The sequence below is a fragment of the Erithacus rubecula genome (genome assembly GCF_903797595.1).
Source record: "Erithacus rubecula genome assembly, chromosome: 3".
NCBI lineage: Eukaryota > Metazoa > Chordata > Aves > Passeriformes > Muscicapidae > Erithacus > Erithacus rubecula.
Window position 1 is genome coordinate 47038160 of NC_136689.1, and position 13190 is coordinate 47051349.

Genomic DNA, 13190 nt, shown 5'->3' on the forward strand with positions numbered 1-13190 from the left:
CCTTCCTTCCTTCCTTCCTTCCTTCCTTCCTTCCTTCCTTCCTTCCGTTCCTTCCTTCCTTCCTTCCTTCCTTCCTTCCTTCCTTCCTTCCTTCCTTCCTTCCTTCCTTCCTTCCTTCCTTCCGCCCTTCCTTCCTTCCTTCCTTCCTTCCTTCCTTCCTTCCTCCTCCTTCCTTCCTTCCTTTCCTCTTCCTTCCTTCCTTCCTTCCTTCCTTCCTTCCTTCCTTCCTTCCTTCCTTCCTTCCTTCCTTCCTTCCTTCCTTCCTTCCTTCCTTCCTTCCTTCCTTCCTTCCTTCCTTCCTTCCTTCCTTCCTTCCTTCCTTCCTTCCTTCCTTCCTTCCTTCCTTCCTTCCTTCCTTCCTTCCTTCCTTCCTTCCTTCCTTCCTTCCTTCCTTCCTTCCTTCCTTCCTTCCTTCCGTCCTTCCTTCCTTCCTTCCTTCCTTCCTTCCTTCCTTCCTTCCTTCCTTCCTTCCTTCCTTCCTTCCTTCCTTCCTTCCTTCCTTCCTTCCTTCTTCCTTCCTTCCTTCCTTCCTTCCTTCCTTCCTTCCTTCCTTCCTTCCTTCCTTCCTTCCTTCCTTCCTAGACCTGCCTTGTGGTTTTTGTGTGGGATTATCTTCCCCTCACTTCTACCTTCTTTACTTGTTTTATAAAAATGCAAATAATAATTATTACATTGTGCTTCAACATATTTACTTGGTTAATAAATATATTAAGAGAATGAATTAAATACAGAGAACATGTTGCTAAGTCAACTTCACATCTTATAGCACAATCCTTAATCATGTAAATAATCACCCCACAAACAGTTCCTTTGGGTTCAATAGCAGTACATGGGCAAGGGAGGATTTCTTATTAAACATTCAAAATTGGGTCCAGTGCACAACATAATGAGACTATATTATGGTAATGATGCTAATTCTAAATACTTTTCTTTGGGGGATCAGTTTCAGTTGTCTTGGTCATTAAGGGTCATTAACTCCATTAGCGGCCATATCTCCACTTCTATTATGAATAATACTACATGAATACTTACTGTACAGGTTCCTATTTTCATTTTAGTTCCTATGATCAGATCTGTATTCCAATTCCACATACTTATTTCTATCAAAATAAGCTTGGACAGAATTCTTTTGGGAGGTGGAGAAGACTCATAGACTGGCAAGTCTCTTCAGAATTTTCAGTTTAAGATCTCATTAAAATGGGATTTGTGAAATTTATGTGATCCTCAGTTAATTTTCTAGGTTCGCTGGTGTAACTCTATGAGTAACGAGTAACATGGTCTGTTGTCTAGCCAAGGTAATTGGCTGTCTATACAGGGAAAGAATAGGAAGCTTTGAAATCCAAGCTCTAAGCAGAGTGCAGGATCAGTGTGAAAAGGAGAAATGGGGATATATTATTTCACTGGACTCTATTACTTCAGACAGCATCAAATTAATTGATGGTGAGAAACACAAGACTGAAAATGGAGAACCTCATGGTATCCAGAGCTCAGATGGAGAAGAGCAAGAATCTTGCCTTAATTTTTTTCATGTCTTCGTGGCTACTCATATTCTTGGTTTTCCTTTCTGTTATCCCTTGTAAAATGAGATTTTCCCCACTCTGTTGTTATTGAAGGATTACATTAGCTTGTGCTGCAAAATGGGGAAGATCTAACCTCTTCCGGTTTCTGCACACCATTCTGGTTAGTCCTTCCCTTTCAAAAAGTCGTGTGGCTACATTGTGGCAGAAGCCTCTGACAGTGCAACTTTCAAGTTTTCTCTTCCAATTGGACGAGCTTAGTTATCTCTATAGAGTTTGCTCAAGGTCCAGTGAGTGTAACAACTGTTAAAGACTGAAGATATTCAATGCTGCGCAGTGGCTTAAATCCAGCAGTCACAATGCCTAAGAAGGGTGGGAATGAAAATTTTTCCAGAATTTTGTCCGAGCTGAAGAATGCTGAATTGATGGGGAGGACAGTTAATAGTGTTAGGAGCATTACAACAATAATTAGAAATGCTGGAAGTCCTGTGCAAAATAAATTAATTGATCCTATACCAAAGATTGCTCTTTAATCAAATTGGTTTTGATTCACTAAGTTTAAAAATGTATTATATAGCAAAAGGGGTGAATCTGATCATTGTAAAATTACCATAAATAACTTTGAGTTCTTGAAAGCTACTCAGCTTCCTAAAGTGAAGTATTCTTGTCTTATTTTAGGGAAATAAGGGTTTCCATTAGTTTTTTTATCTCTTGCTCTATAAGCTAGATTTTCTTCTCATTTGAACAAATGCAGTTCTACTGCAGTCAGAAAGGCTGCATTTTATTTAGAGGTATAAAATAGTTGCATTAAATACACTTGATAGTAAAAGAAAGCTTCATGCCCTGTTTCCATTAGCTTATACTCTCCTCTCTATGGTGCAATAATTACTTGACTGCATATAGTTTGTAAATACCTAGTATATTCTGCACTAACTTAAATTTTCAGGGATGTAGCTTTTTCCAGAAGCATTTTAGGGAAAGCTGGAATTAGCAATTAGATGTACGGTTTGATTGTGACTGAGTGACTTTAAGTAGTCAAATTTTATAATACCAAATGTCTGTGGAAGGCTAATCAGCCCTAAATTAGTCCTCCTTTGATACCTTTCTTGCCTTTCTTGCCTTTCTTACCTTCATATCTTTCTCTTCCTTCTTTGATATCTTTCTTACCCTATTCTTAGAGCAAGTATTCATTTTTTGCCCATCATCTAAAAACTTATGTGCTTTCTCAGTAGAAGAGATCCACATCAAGGTAGGAAGTTTGGCTCCCTGAAAAGATCTGGGAAACTGAATACTTGGAAACTTCAAGGTGAATTGGTGGTTTAGAATTTTTTTCAGTGCCTTGGTCAATTGCGACATCACTTTACCTCCCTTGCTTTAAAAAAAAAAATAATCCTTTAGTCTCCTCTCTTACATAAAAGAAAAGGGTCAGCAAAAGGCTATGGTTCAGTTTCTCTATGAGGAGGTTGGATTAACAGAAGAAAGGAAAGAGCTTTGTGCCTTGTTCATCCTTTTCATGAAGAGCTGAAAATTAAATCACATGTGTTCTCGGTTTTCAATAGCCAAAGCTGAAATGATAGATTTCCATCAAGCTTAGTTTGTTTACTGGTGGACAGCCCATAAAGTCTGGAGGTCATGTTGCAAACAGACTTTGCCTTGAAACTGATGCATATCTCACACACTTGCTTCTTTACAGTGAAGAAATGGAAAATCCGCATTTGAATTGAAGAATGTCTTGTATTTCAAGTAACCCTACCCTGAAGAGAGGTATCTATGTATTTCAACAGGCAGCAGGGCTAGTTATTATTACTGAAGGCTGCCAAGACATTTAAGTGTTTGTGGATGTGCTCTGGCTTGTCAGAATGAAAGAAGAGGGCCATGTTCAGCTCCTATTTATCTAGGCTTGTACTATGGTTCAGAGTGACAGGGATGTGACAGAGATATTTGGATTAATAAAATAAGAGGGTATCAGCACCAAGTCACTGCAGATGGGAGACTAGGATGCTGAAGGGCCTTATGAACAAATTTTAACAAATGTTAAGATTTGAGGAGAGATACAAGTATGTGCTCAAGATCCATGTATGACCCATGGCATGAATTGAGCACATAAAGGAAATTCATGGTATAGTTAAGATCCCAAATTCGCTCTTCACCTACTATATTCCAGCTTGCTAAATATTCATTTGTTATTTGTATGGAAACATGTGATAGAGCATACTGGTGGAAGCCCATGTGATCCTGGTCTAATTGATGTTAGTACAGGGTCTCCAAGTTCTGTGAATAAAACAGAAAAAATACAATTTCTGTCTATTTTTTTTTCCCCTGTTGCCCCATGAAATAGCCTCTAATAGCATTGGGCTAATTTGTGCTATCTCCTAGTGAATTGTATTTATGGATAGAAAAGCAGTCCTAGTTTGAGTTCCCTTCCCTGAATGCAACATTCATTCTTCCTCCCTTTCAGGAGTGAAAAACAAAGTGCTGTACAGCAACTTCTTCTCTGATGTCAGAGTTCACAACAGTTATGTCTGCAGCCTAGTGAGACAAGTTTTTGTCCCATTTTCACAAATGAAGAAAAATCCCAGCTATGAAGGAAAGGCAAGATGTTTTAATTATTTTTATTTTATATTCAGAAACACCTCAGTTAATAGAAACATCAGCATAGGTACTGCAAACTGTGATAAGGGAGATACAAGCATGGTAACTCACAATGATCTTGTTTCCAGTCATGTTTCAAAGATTTCTGTCACCGTGAACCTGAAAAGACACCTATCCCTTCAGAGGCTTTGGATAAAGGTCTGGTCATGCATGGGTATTTCAGGGAACCAACACAATTCAAAGTGTTATAAATGTGATTAATACTAATTAAATTGTAAGAATATTTACAAAATTGTTGCTTAATATCGATAGAAAAATTGTACTTAATTGTTATAAAGCAAAAAGGATAAAGGAAATGGTTAAACAAAGCAGATAGAATTATCCTCCAGATGTTCGTTGGGAGTAAAAGATAGTAAGGATGTAGATCTAGTAACAGCAGCTAGAAATAAAGTTTTTGACCTTGAATTGGGCCAAATTGGGTTGATTCCAGGCATTAGACACAGAATAAGGCCTGCTGTGGGAACATATGCCTAATTATATAATACTAAGCTTAGTGCACCTGTACTACCTGCAAGGTCAAACAGCAAACACTGAGGAAGACCCAGACCTTCATCAAAAACAAGACCCCCGAAAGGAGGAGAGGCCCGGACCACTGGTGAGGCAAGCACAACACAACATAGTGATGTAGATTTTAGGAATAGAAACTAGAAGGATCTTTCTAGAAGATTTTGTATTAATATGTATTAGCATATAGTGTACAAATAAGATTTTTAGCTTGGTTAATTTGGTACGGTGTAAGAGGAAGAGCCCTACCCTACCCCCGGTTGGTGTATCCCTAGTTTTGCTTATGCTTTATTCAAACCTTGAACTTAATTATACTAAATTTCTCACTGCCAAATTTTGTATCTATGTAACTAATACATTTCAATTGTATTCATTTATATACAATTACTGTTATTAATAAATTGCTGCTACATTTAATTTTGTTATTTGATTAATTGGACAAATCAAACAATCCAAATCTATTCATAACAAAAGGACAGACATTAAAACACATTTTTAACTATATAGGACCTGCTTCCTCATTCCCATATGTTTAGTAGATCAATATTAGCTCCCCTACAGTCAATAGAGCTCACTGATGTAAAACTGCTGAGCTCATGTTCTTAATGATTCATAGTTTTGAATCCCGACCAGTTCTATAATTCAACCCTCGCAAAGACAAACAACCTCCTGCCAATCTGCCCTTTCTTCTCTTATCCTGTTATTTGTTAGGCATCTGTGGCCCATTAGCTGGCTTACTATGGTATTAATAAGTGATATAATTATTCATAGCCAGATCTGCTGATAAGAAATTGAATGCTCTGGTAAACAACTGACTGGTTTTTTCCGACATCAACAACAAAGTCAAACACGGTACTGGAAAAAGGGTAATTCCTGTGACCATGCAAAACGATTGCATAGTTATGTAGAAGAGGAGAAAAGCTGCTTTCAAAGCACTGATCAGGAATGTTCTGAGTCATTTCCAGCAGACACATGCCACCATATCTTCTGCTCCACCACTGACATATAAACTTACATGGCTGATCACTCCATGCCCAGTCTGGCCACCAAGGGAACTTGTCTGATCCCATACACTTTTCCTCCATAAAACCAGTGCCTCGGGTATAGGAGAGCACGAGTGACTATTGGATTAATTTACTTCTCTCCAATGCCAGTGTTGCAAGTGCTTGCTGCCCCTCCCTGGCTAGGACAGCGCTTTTGTGGGAAGCTCTTTGCAGGTCTGGCTGAGCAGGTGTCTGTCAGCACTCAAGGCTGCTTCTCACTGCTGCTGACTCATGCCAGTCACATTGGCATGGGCAGAATCCCCACAGTTAGACTATGTGTGGTTTGCAATATTTGTGTGTTTTATATTAGATGTGCTTTACATTATTGTGATTTTTTTGTTAGACTTTGTTAGGGTTGCTGTGGCACCCTGTGACATCAAACTCTTCCCCTCCTCCCCTTCCTTTCTCAGTGACTGCTTGACTATTAAGTGGTTTCAAGGCTGAGATTTACTGTGGTTAGAGAACTGGCAGCATTTCTTGACAAATTAAGTGCCATTTTTAATGCTTAAAGTCATTTAAACTCCTTGTTCCTTTTTGTTCTCTGAATAATCTGCATAGGAGTAAGGATACTTACAAGGAAATACCTCTCAGGGATTTAATACCATTTTCAGGTTTCAGGGTAATAACAATGATTTTCAATGATAATTCAGAGGTTAAGTTCTGACATGACCCTTATACTATCCTTCATATTTCCTGTGTTATTCCTGGTTTGGCAGTGTTACTGCTTTTTTGAGGATAGTAGCTTCTGTGCAGAATGAAGATAGTTTTCTAAGTCTTCTCTTCGTCAAACTATCATTCTTCTGGCATCTTGTTCAATCAGTGAGTTACCCTTACTCATCAAAACATTACAGAAAAATCTAAATTTTTCTCATCTTTGAGTTTTTGGGGCCTTTTATATCTTCTTTGGCAAATAGAACTTGTCACTGGCCTTGGCTTTGCTCTCTGAAAGCATTAACACCAACTGAAAAAATTACTCGGAAACCATCTTTTTGATAAGTTTCTGAGTAACTGTCTTGCTGGAAGTAATTTTTGATGTGTCTGACATAGTTTTTATGCCTTTTTCAGCACTAGGTTTTTCAGCACCTAAATTGCAACTAGTTCTGTAGCTAGTATTCAACTTCCCTGTGTTGCCTGCACAGCTAACATGATGTCCCTTACAGCTGGTCACATATTTATTTTTAAAATGTATTCTAGGATCTTTTATTAAATCACTAGGGCTTCCTGCTGAAACTTCTTTTGTGCTGAGTGGGAAAGCTGTAGAATTTATATTCTTTTCAGTGAGTTCCAGGATGTGACTGTCCTGATCTGAAGGTCTGTGGTATCTCTAAAGGTCTGTCTGGGAGAGATCTTGTGTCTGTGGGCTGTCAGACCACAGCATGTTTGAATTGGTCTGTTTACAGATGTTTCACCTCCTTGTGAGTATCTCTTGTTATGGCTTTGCAAAAAGGTAAGAGTTGTATTTGTCTAGTGCTGAACTGGAACTTCTGCATTAACATTAGCAGTTCTTAATATAACTTCAGTTGAACAGTCTGAAAACTTCTCTCTCCCAATCCTGACCATTCTAGATATTAACCTGGTATCTTCAGCACAGAATTTTTATGTGTAGAACATAGAAAATGAAAACTAAAGAATAAGGAGAAACCTATAAAATTTTTTTACGTGTTTTAATTTGTTCCATGTCCATTTCTACCAGCTTCTAGTTTTCTGTTTTGTAATTTCAGCAAGAGCATTCATTATTAGAGACCGAAAGAGAGTGTTTAGCAAAGGATTGCTTTCACGTTGTTGCACTAGAATTCCTCCATAAACAGAGACAAGGATTTGACGGTGTCCTTGGGCTAGCATCCTTTTTTCCTCAGAACGTATCTTCTCACACAGAAGTGACTTGGAAACTCATTCTTCTGTACTGACAATCTACACATCATCACCCTCATCCTGGCTGCAACATCTTCTTAGGTGGGCATTTATGAACTTCACAGGGTAGAGGATGTTTTTCTTTAAGGAATACGTATGTAGGCATCCTAAACATTCTAATTGCTAACAATGATGTTCCATTAATGGATCTCCTCTTCTCTTGAAATTTTAAGCTTTTTCTCAAATGCACGAATCTCCACCTCTTCCTTCTCTGCCTTTTGCACTGCACCTGTTTTGAAAAATAAATTTCTTAATCCATCTTGTTTAACCTGCCCTAAACAGGGAATGAGAGGTCAGATTCCTGTCTCTGTGAAAGTCTTTCAAGATTCTCAAATCATCAGGAGAAGCAGGATTAGGACCTGTTTGGTCTGAGCCATGAGCTTTTGGCAGTTAACACTTTTGCCTACACAAAATCTCAATGGTAACTCTGGGACTTTACTCAATGGGGATGAAGACCATCACATTTAAAGCAAGGACAGAGCACAAGTATTTCATTTATTTCTCTGGGATTTCACTCTTTTTCAGAATATAGGAGGCATTGTCAGTGTTATTTTACTCCCAGTTGTTTCAAGGGCAATGAAAGCTGAAGTGCTATATGCACTTGCTCAAATACAGATGTAACATTTTCTGTTGCTTTTCCAGTGGTATTAATTTAACAAAAGATGTCTGTCAAGTGGAAGGGTGAGGGGGTGGGCCAACACAAGATGACTGTCCTGGGTACATACAACCTTGCATTTCTGAGAAGAGTTTTAGCAGCTCATTTCTGAGTATGGAAAACAAGGCAGAACAGAAGGGCAGGTGGCATACCCAGCAAAAGGCTAAGGATAACAAACAATACATTAGTTGCCTGGATTTAGGTTTCAATGTTGTGGCAATTTGGGCATGAAAGCTTACCAGCTCTTACAATAACATCTGACTATTTTTTTTTCCTAGAAGGATGCTTATGTTCTGGAAAAGCCATTCTGAAGTTATTGTTTTATCTTAATTTAATTTAAAACCGTCCACTCTTTTATAACATTAACCTCTGCATATGACTACTGAGTGATAGTAATTTGCAGGGGGGAAAAAAAGGCCTGATAATTAACTTAGTTTTGTGTGTTTATCTACAGAACCACTACACCAGCAAGAGATTTGAGAGGACTGTTCCTTCTCCTTGTTCACCTTCCAATTGCCAAACATGCCATCTCTTCTGTTTTTCAAAGGAAGCAGCAGAGGTGATAAGTCATGATCTGCTCAGCTCATGCATTGTGCTCTGCTTGTGTATTCCATTCAGTACGAAATGCTGGAAATAAATAAATAAATAAAAAGTATTTTCCTTAAAAAATGGGCAAAGTTTGCACAAATATTTATTAGTTGTAAGCAATGCTTGAAGTCACATAATGCCATAACAGACCCCAAAGTTCATAGGAAGAACTTGGAAACAAATGTCCAAGTCAGAATATTCAATTAAACCCAAACAAACAAACATTAAAAAGACAATATAAAAAAAAGTGTGGTGGTATTTGTACTACAGAGGTCTTTACTGTGGGGGCAAAGCTGGACTGCAGCATTCTTCCTAAGGGAAGGTGTGTGTCTGGGCTTGGACCCACTACATCCAGAGCAAACAGAAGGTTTGCTGGGTGGGAATGTGTTGCAGTGCTGAGACCTGAATCACAGGTGAATTGCTCTAGGTGTTTGTCCTTGCAGGATGCCAGTGGGCTGGTGGTCTTGGGACTGTTTACCAGAGAACTAAAGACGAGTGGATGCTGGAAAAAAAAACAAAAATACAAGTGTTTGATCCTCAAGAACCAGCATACCTGCATTTGGTAGCAGGTGGTTTAATGCTGCACTTACAGTTATTTAACTCTTCCCTTAAGGTACTAGAAAGATAAAGTGTGTCCACAGCCCACTGCCAGGGGTTGGATGATGGGCTGAAACTTATCCTGAGACATGCTTTTCCCTTTCAATTTCACTTTTCAGAAGCTCCGTTTTCTCTAGCTATCATTCTTATCATGAGTCATGCCCCACATCCTGAGCAGTAATAGTGCATGCAAAGAGAATTGTACCAGCCAACATATTCGAAGAAAACAAAATTTTTGGAAAGTGGAATCTGCCATGTTGCAGCAGAGCTAGTTTCAAGTTCCCAATTTAATGAAATTGCTACCTGAACATTTTGTTCCTCTAGATGTATTTGCAGTTCTTTGAGATTTATTTCCAGTACATGAAAATGTGATACATGTGATACAGCAGCCTGAAAAGACATCACAGATCATTTGCAGAACATTTCGTCTCTGAAGTCAGCAGTATTGTAATTAGTTTAATGTCCACTAAATGACAGCTCAGTATGTGAACCTCAGTTACAACTGCTTTGGATGTTATTAGTCTTTCAAGACTTAGGATGAGCCAAGTAATGCATAAATGGTGTTTATCTCTGTATTGAAAATATGTCTGAGAGCTTATTATGAACTTCTCCAATTTCCTCAAGACTGATGCTTTAGATCAACCTGGCTTTGTATGCTTTTCCTATGAGCTGACCAGTATGTGTATACAAAAAATGGTCATTGCAACAAATACTGAACTTTGAATAGAAGTCATCAAAGTTTTATCAAAATTGGTCTTTTATTCAACAGGAATGAAAAAGTAATGACTGGATTCTTCACACATGTAGCAATGGAATCTCTAGTCAGTTCCATGGAGTGTGTGGATGCCTTTTTATAAAGCCATTCATCAAAACTCAAACTCAAAGAGGACTCTTTCAGGTTTGGGTGGGTTTTTTTTTGGTTTTTTTTTTTTTCTGTTTTGTTTTGTTTGTTTGACTAGTATTTTGGTTTTTTGGTTTTGTTTTGTTTTGTTTTTGGGGGGTTTTTTGGTTGTTTTTGTTTTTGTTTTGGGTTTTTCTTTTATTTGGTTTGGCTTGGGTTTTTTTGTTTGTTTTATTCTGATTTGTTTTTTGTTTATGTTTTTTTTTAAATGAAGGGGAAGTGGAGAGTAATGACTAATTTATCTGAAAACCACCATTCCAGGACCAAAGTGTGCTCCAAGAGGTAACTGGTCTTTGATGCTTGTATGCCAGGATTCAGTCAGAGATGCACATTTGAGGCACAGAGAAGATGAAAACTTAGTTCTCTGCTCTAGTTTATAGACTGTGAGGTATTCAGTAACAGCCAGGAGAGAAATTCTGAAAATATGACTATCTCTGAAATAAAATCTTAGTCCTGTCTTCTCCTTTCTTCTAGATAGAAACAATTTATGAATTGTCACTGATTATATTGATGAATTTGTAGATTATTTTTCCTCCTGGAAACTCTTCCCTTTCTCAAGTTTCCTCTGAGACCAAAGGGTTTTTATGGCAGCTGCTCATATGGCAAATTTGGATTGTGACAGCAGCATAGTGTGTTTTCCCTAAGTTGTACCAGACCCTGGCTGAAAACACAAATAGTCTCAACAGGGAAGAATAGCAGACCCTGCAAATAGATACCACAACCCTGTAGCCCCTACATTGTCTTTAAACATCTAAGTACATAAGAAGCACTATCCACTGCTATGTACAATTTTTTTCTATATGCTATTTTCTTATAGAAATGGCAATATGTAGTGGCTGAAGTTGGAATTTTTTGAGCTTCCAACTCAGAATATGCCATCAAGAAATTTTTTGCATTTTGCATGTATATCATCAAATTTATGTCATAGAGAATGTATTGAGCTTAATGAAGAGGTAAAAGAAACCCATGTTAAAACTGATTGCAGTTAAAAGATTGTGTTATAAATTGCTTACCAAAATTGGGTAGGTCAATCAATAAGGCAAATTATCAGTCCATTGATAAAGAACAGGCAAGCAGCGCTGGAGTTGTGGGGAGTCTGCACTCCACCAACACGTCCACTTCACCTTTTGCCACTGCCTCTTTTATAGACAGTTTCTTGGTGGCCTGTGACATGCCCACTGTGCTGGGGTACAAGTCTGAGCAAGCCCAAACATGTTGGCTAGCACTCAAGCAGCAATGGCTACAAGCCCCCACCAGGTCTGGATAAGGCTCAAATGTTCTCAGGTTACACTCCTAGCAGGCAGGTAACAGCAGTGACAAGTTTTTTTTCTGTTTGTACAAGCCTGCATTTGCTTATAAATAAAAAGTGATTATAGTGGCAAAGTAAAAAAAATACATAAAACCAAAAAGCATAGAAAGAGTGATTTTAACAAATATAATGAAATCATTATATTTTCCTGTGTCTCATGTCCATGTTTTACTTTGAATTCAGTATTGTTTATATTGACTCCATGGTGTGTTTATAATGACACGTATCACTATATAACATCTCATAATTGTATGCTGGTCAAGTCTTATCTCCCAATGACCTTTATGAATATAGCTTTTTTTATTGCTGAACACGATAAAAAAGCATTTCATCCCCAATTGTTCTAAACATAAGACTTTTCAGAGGAAAGGCCTCATAGGAATCTTTTAGGTATTTTTAGATTGTGGGCAGGTTTTATTGTGTTATGTTGGCTCTTCAAACCAGTCTATTTCCTCAGTTTTTTAGCACTTCCTTCTGAAAGAACATGGAAGCTGAAGGTGTTGCAGTCATTTTGACTGCACAGTAAAAAAGGCTCTCCGTGAGTCTGCAGCAAATCTGGGAGAGGTGAGTGGTCAGCAGAAGTTTCCCAGACAGCCCTTTACACAGTGCCACGTAATCTGTCTGGTGAATGTCAGCTGGACCTCCTTCCTACAATAACCTCAAACCCATGGTGAACTAGATTATTCTAAGCCTAAAGCCAAGTAGAGAGTCACCATTCCTCAGCAGCTCTGTACAAAGCTGATGGTTCTCTTTTGAGAGTAAGGGACTTGTGGTGACATAATAGATTCAAGACTATTCAAGATTCAAGATTCTCAGGAAGCAGGAATGCCATATTTACTTTATTTAAGAGTCATTTATGTTCCTGTTTACAGTTCCTGCTGGAACTTCCACCGTTTAAGGGAAGCTTTGAGTTTGGCTTTGGTATCACCTACAGTTATTTGGTTTTACTCCATCCAGTTCATTTAATATTAGTCTGTATCTGGTGTGCCAAGGGGTGGATCAAATAAACTGGTTAGCAGGTACTACTAATAGAGCAATGAACCTTAAAAGTAACATCTGTCTCATCCTACTCAGGCTCTCAGATGATTACATCACCTGCTACATAGCTCATTAACACTGTCACCTCTTTCTTCCTTGGCTCCCAAGACAGTGAGGGGAAGGCAAGGCACCTACTCCACCACTAAGCAGGTGTTGAATCTTCATCTTTTCATGTAGAGACTCAGAGGCTACAACGTTACATTAGATGCTGCTCTATCTACTTGTCAGGACTTTGTTTGACTGGTTGGTCTGAGACCAAAGCCACAGTGATATTACTTAAAAGAAGATGAAATCTGACTTACAAAACTGTGACATCTTTAAAAGCTGGCTATGAAAGTGGTATTGGTTTCATGGGCCGGGGGTATCACCCTGATCTTGAAGTTAAAACTTGCAAAGACCACTACCTGGTGATGCCTGCCTTCAGAAAGAACTTTTAGGGCCTGAGGATGTGGCTTAGTCTGGAGGTAGAACCTGG

General features: G+C 38.4%; 1 long non-coding RNA gene across 1 annotated transcript in view; it reads left to right on the plus strand.

The window, feature by feature from the left end:
* LOC306800501 overlaps positions 1-4749 on the plus strand; it is an 8074-nt gene extending 3325 nt beyond the window's left edge. Inside the window, exon 3 of the long non-coding RNA XR_013773843.1 lies at positions 3976-4749. This is a non-coding gene — a long non-coding RNA (uncharacterized lncRNA). The remainder of the gene's footprint in view (positions 1-3975) is intronic.
* Positions 4750-13190: the final 8441 nt, after the last annotated feature.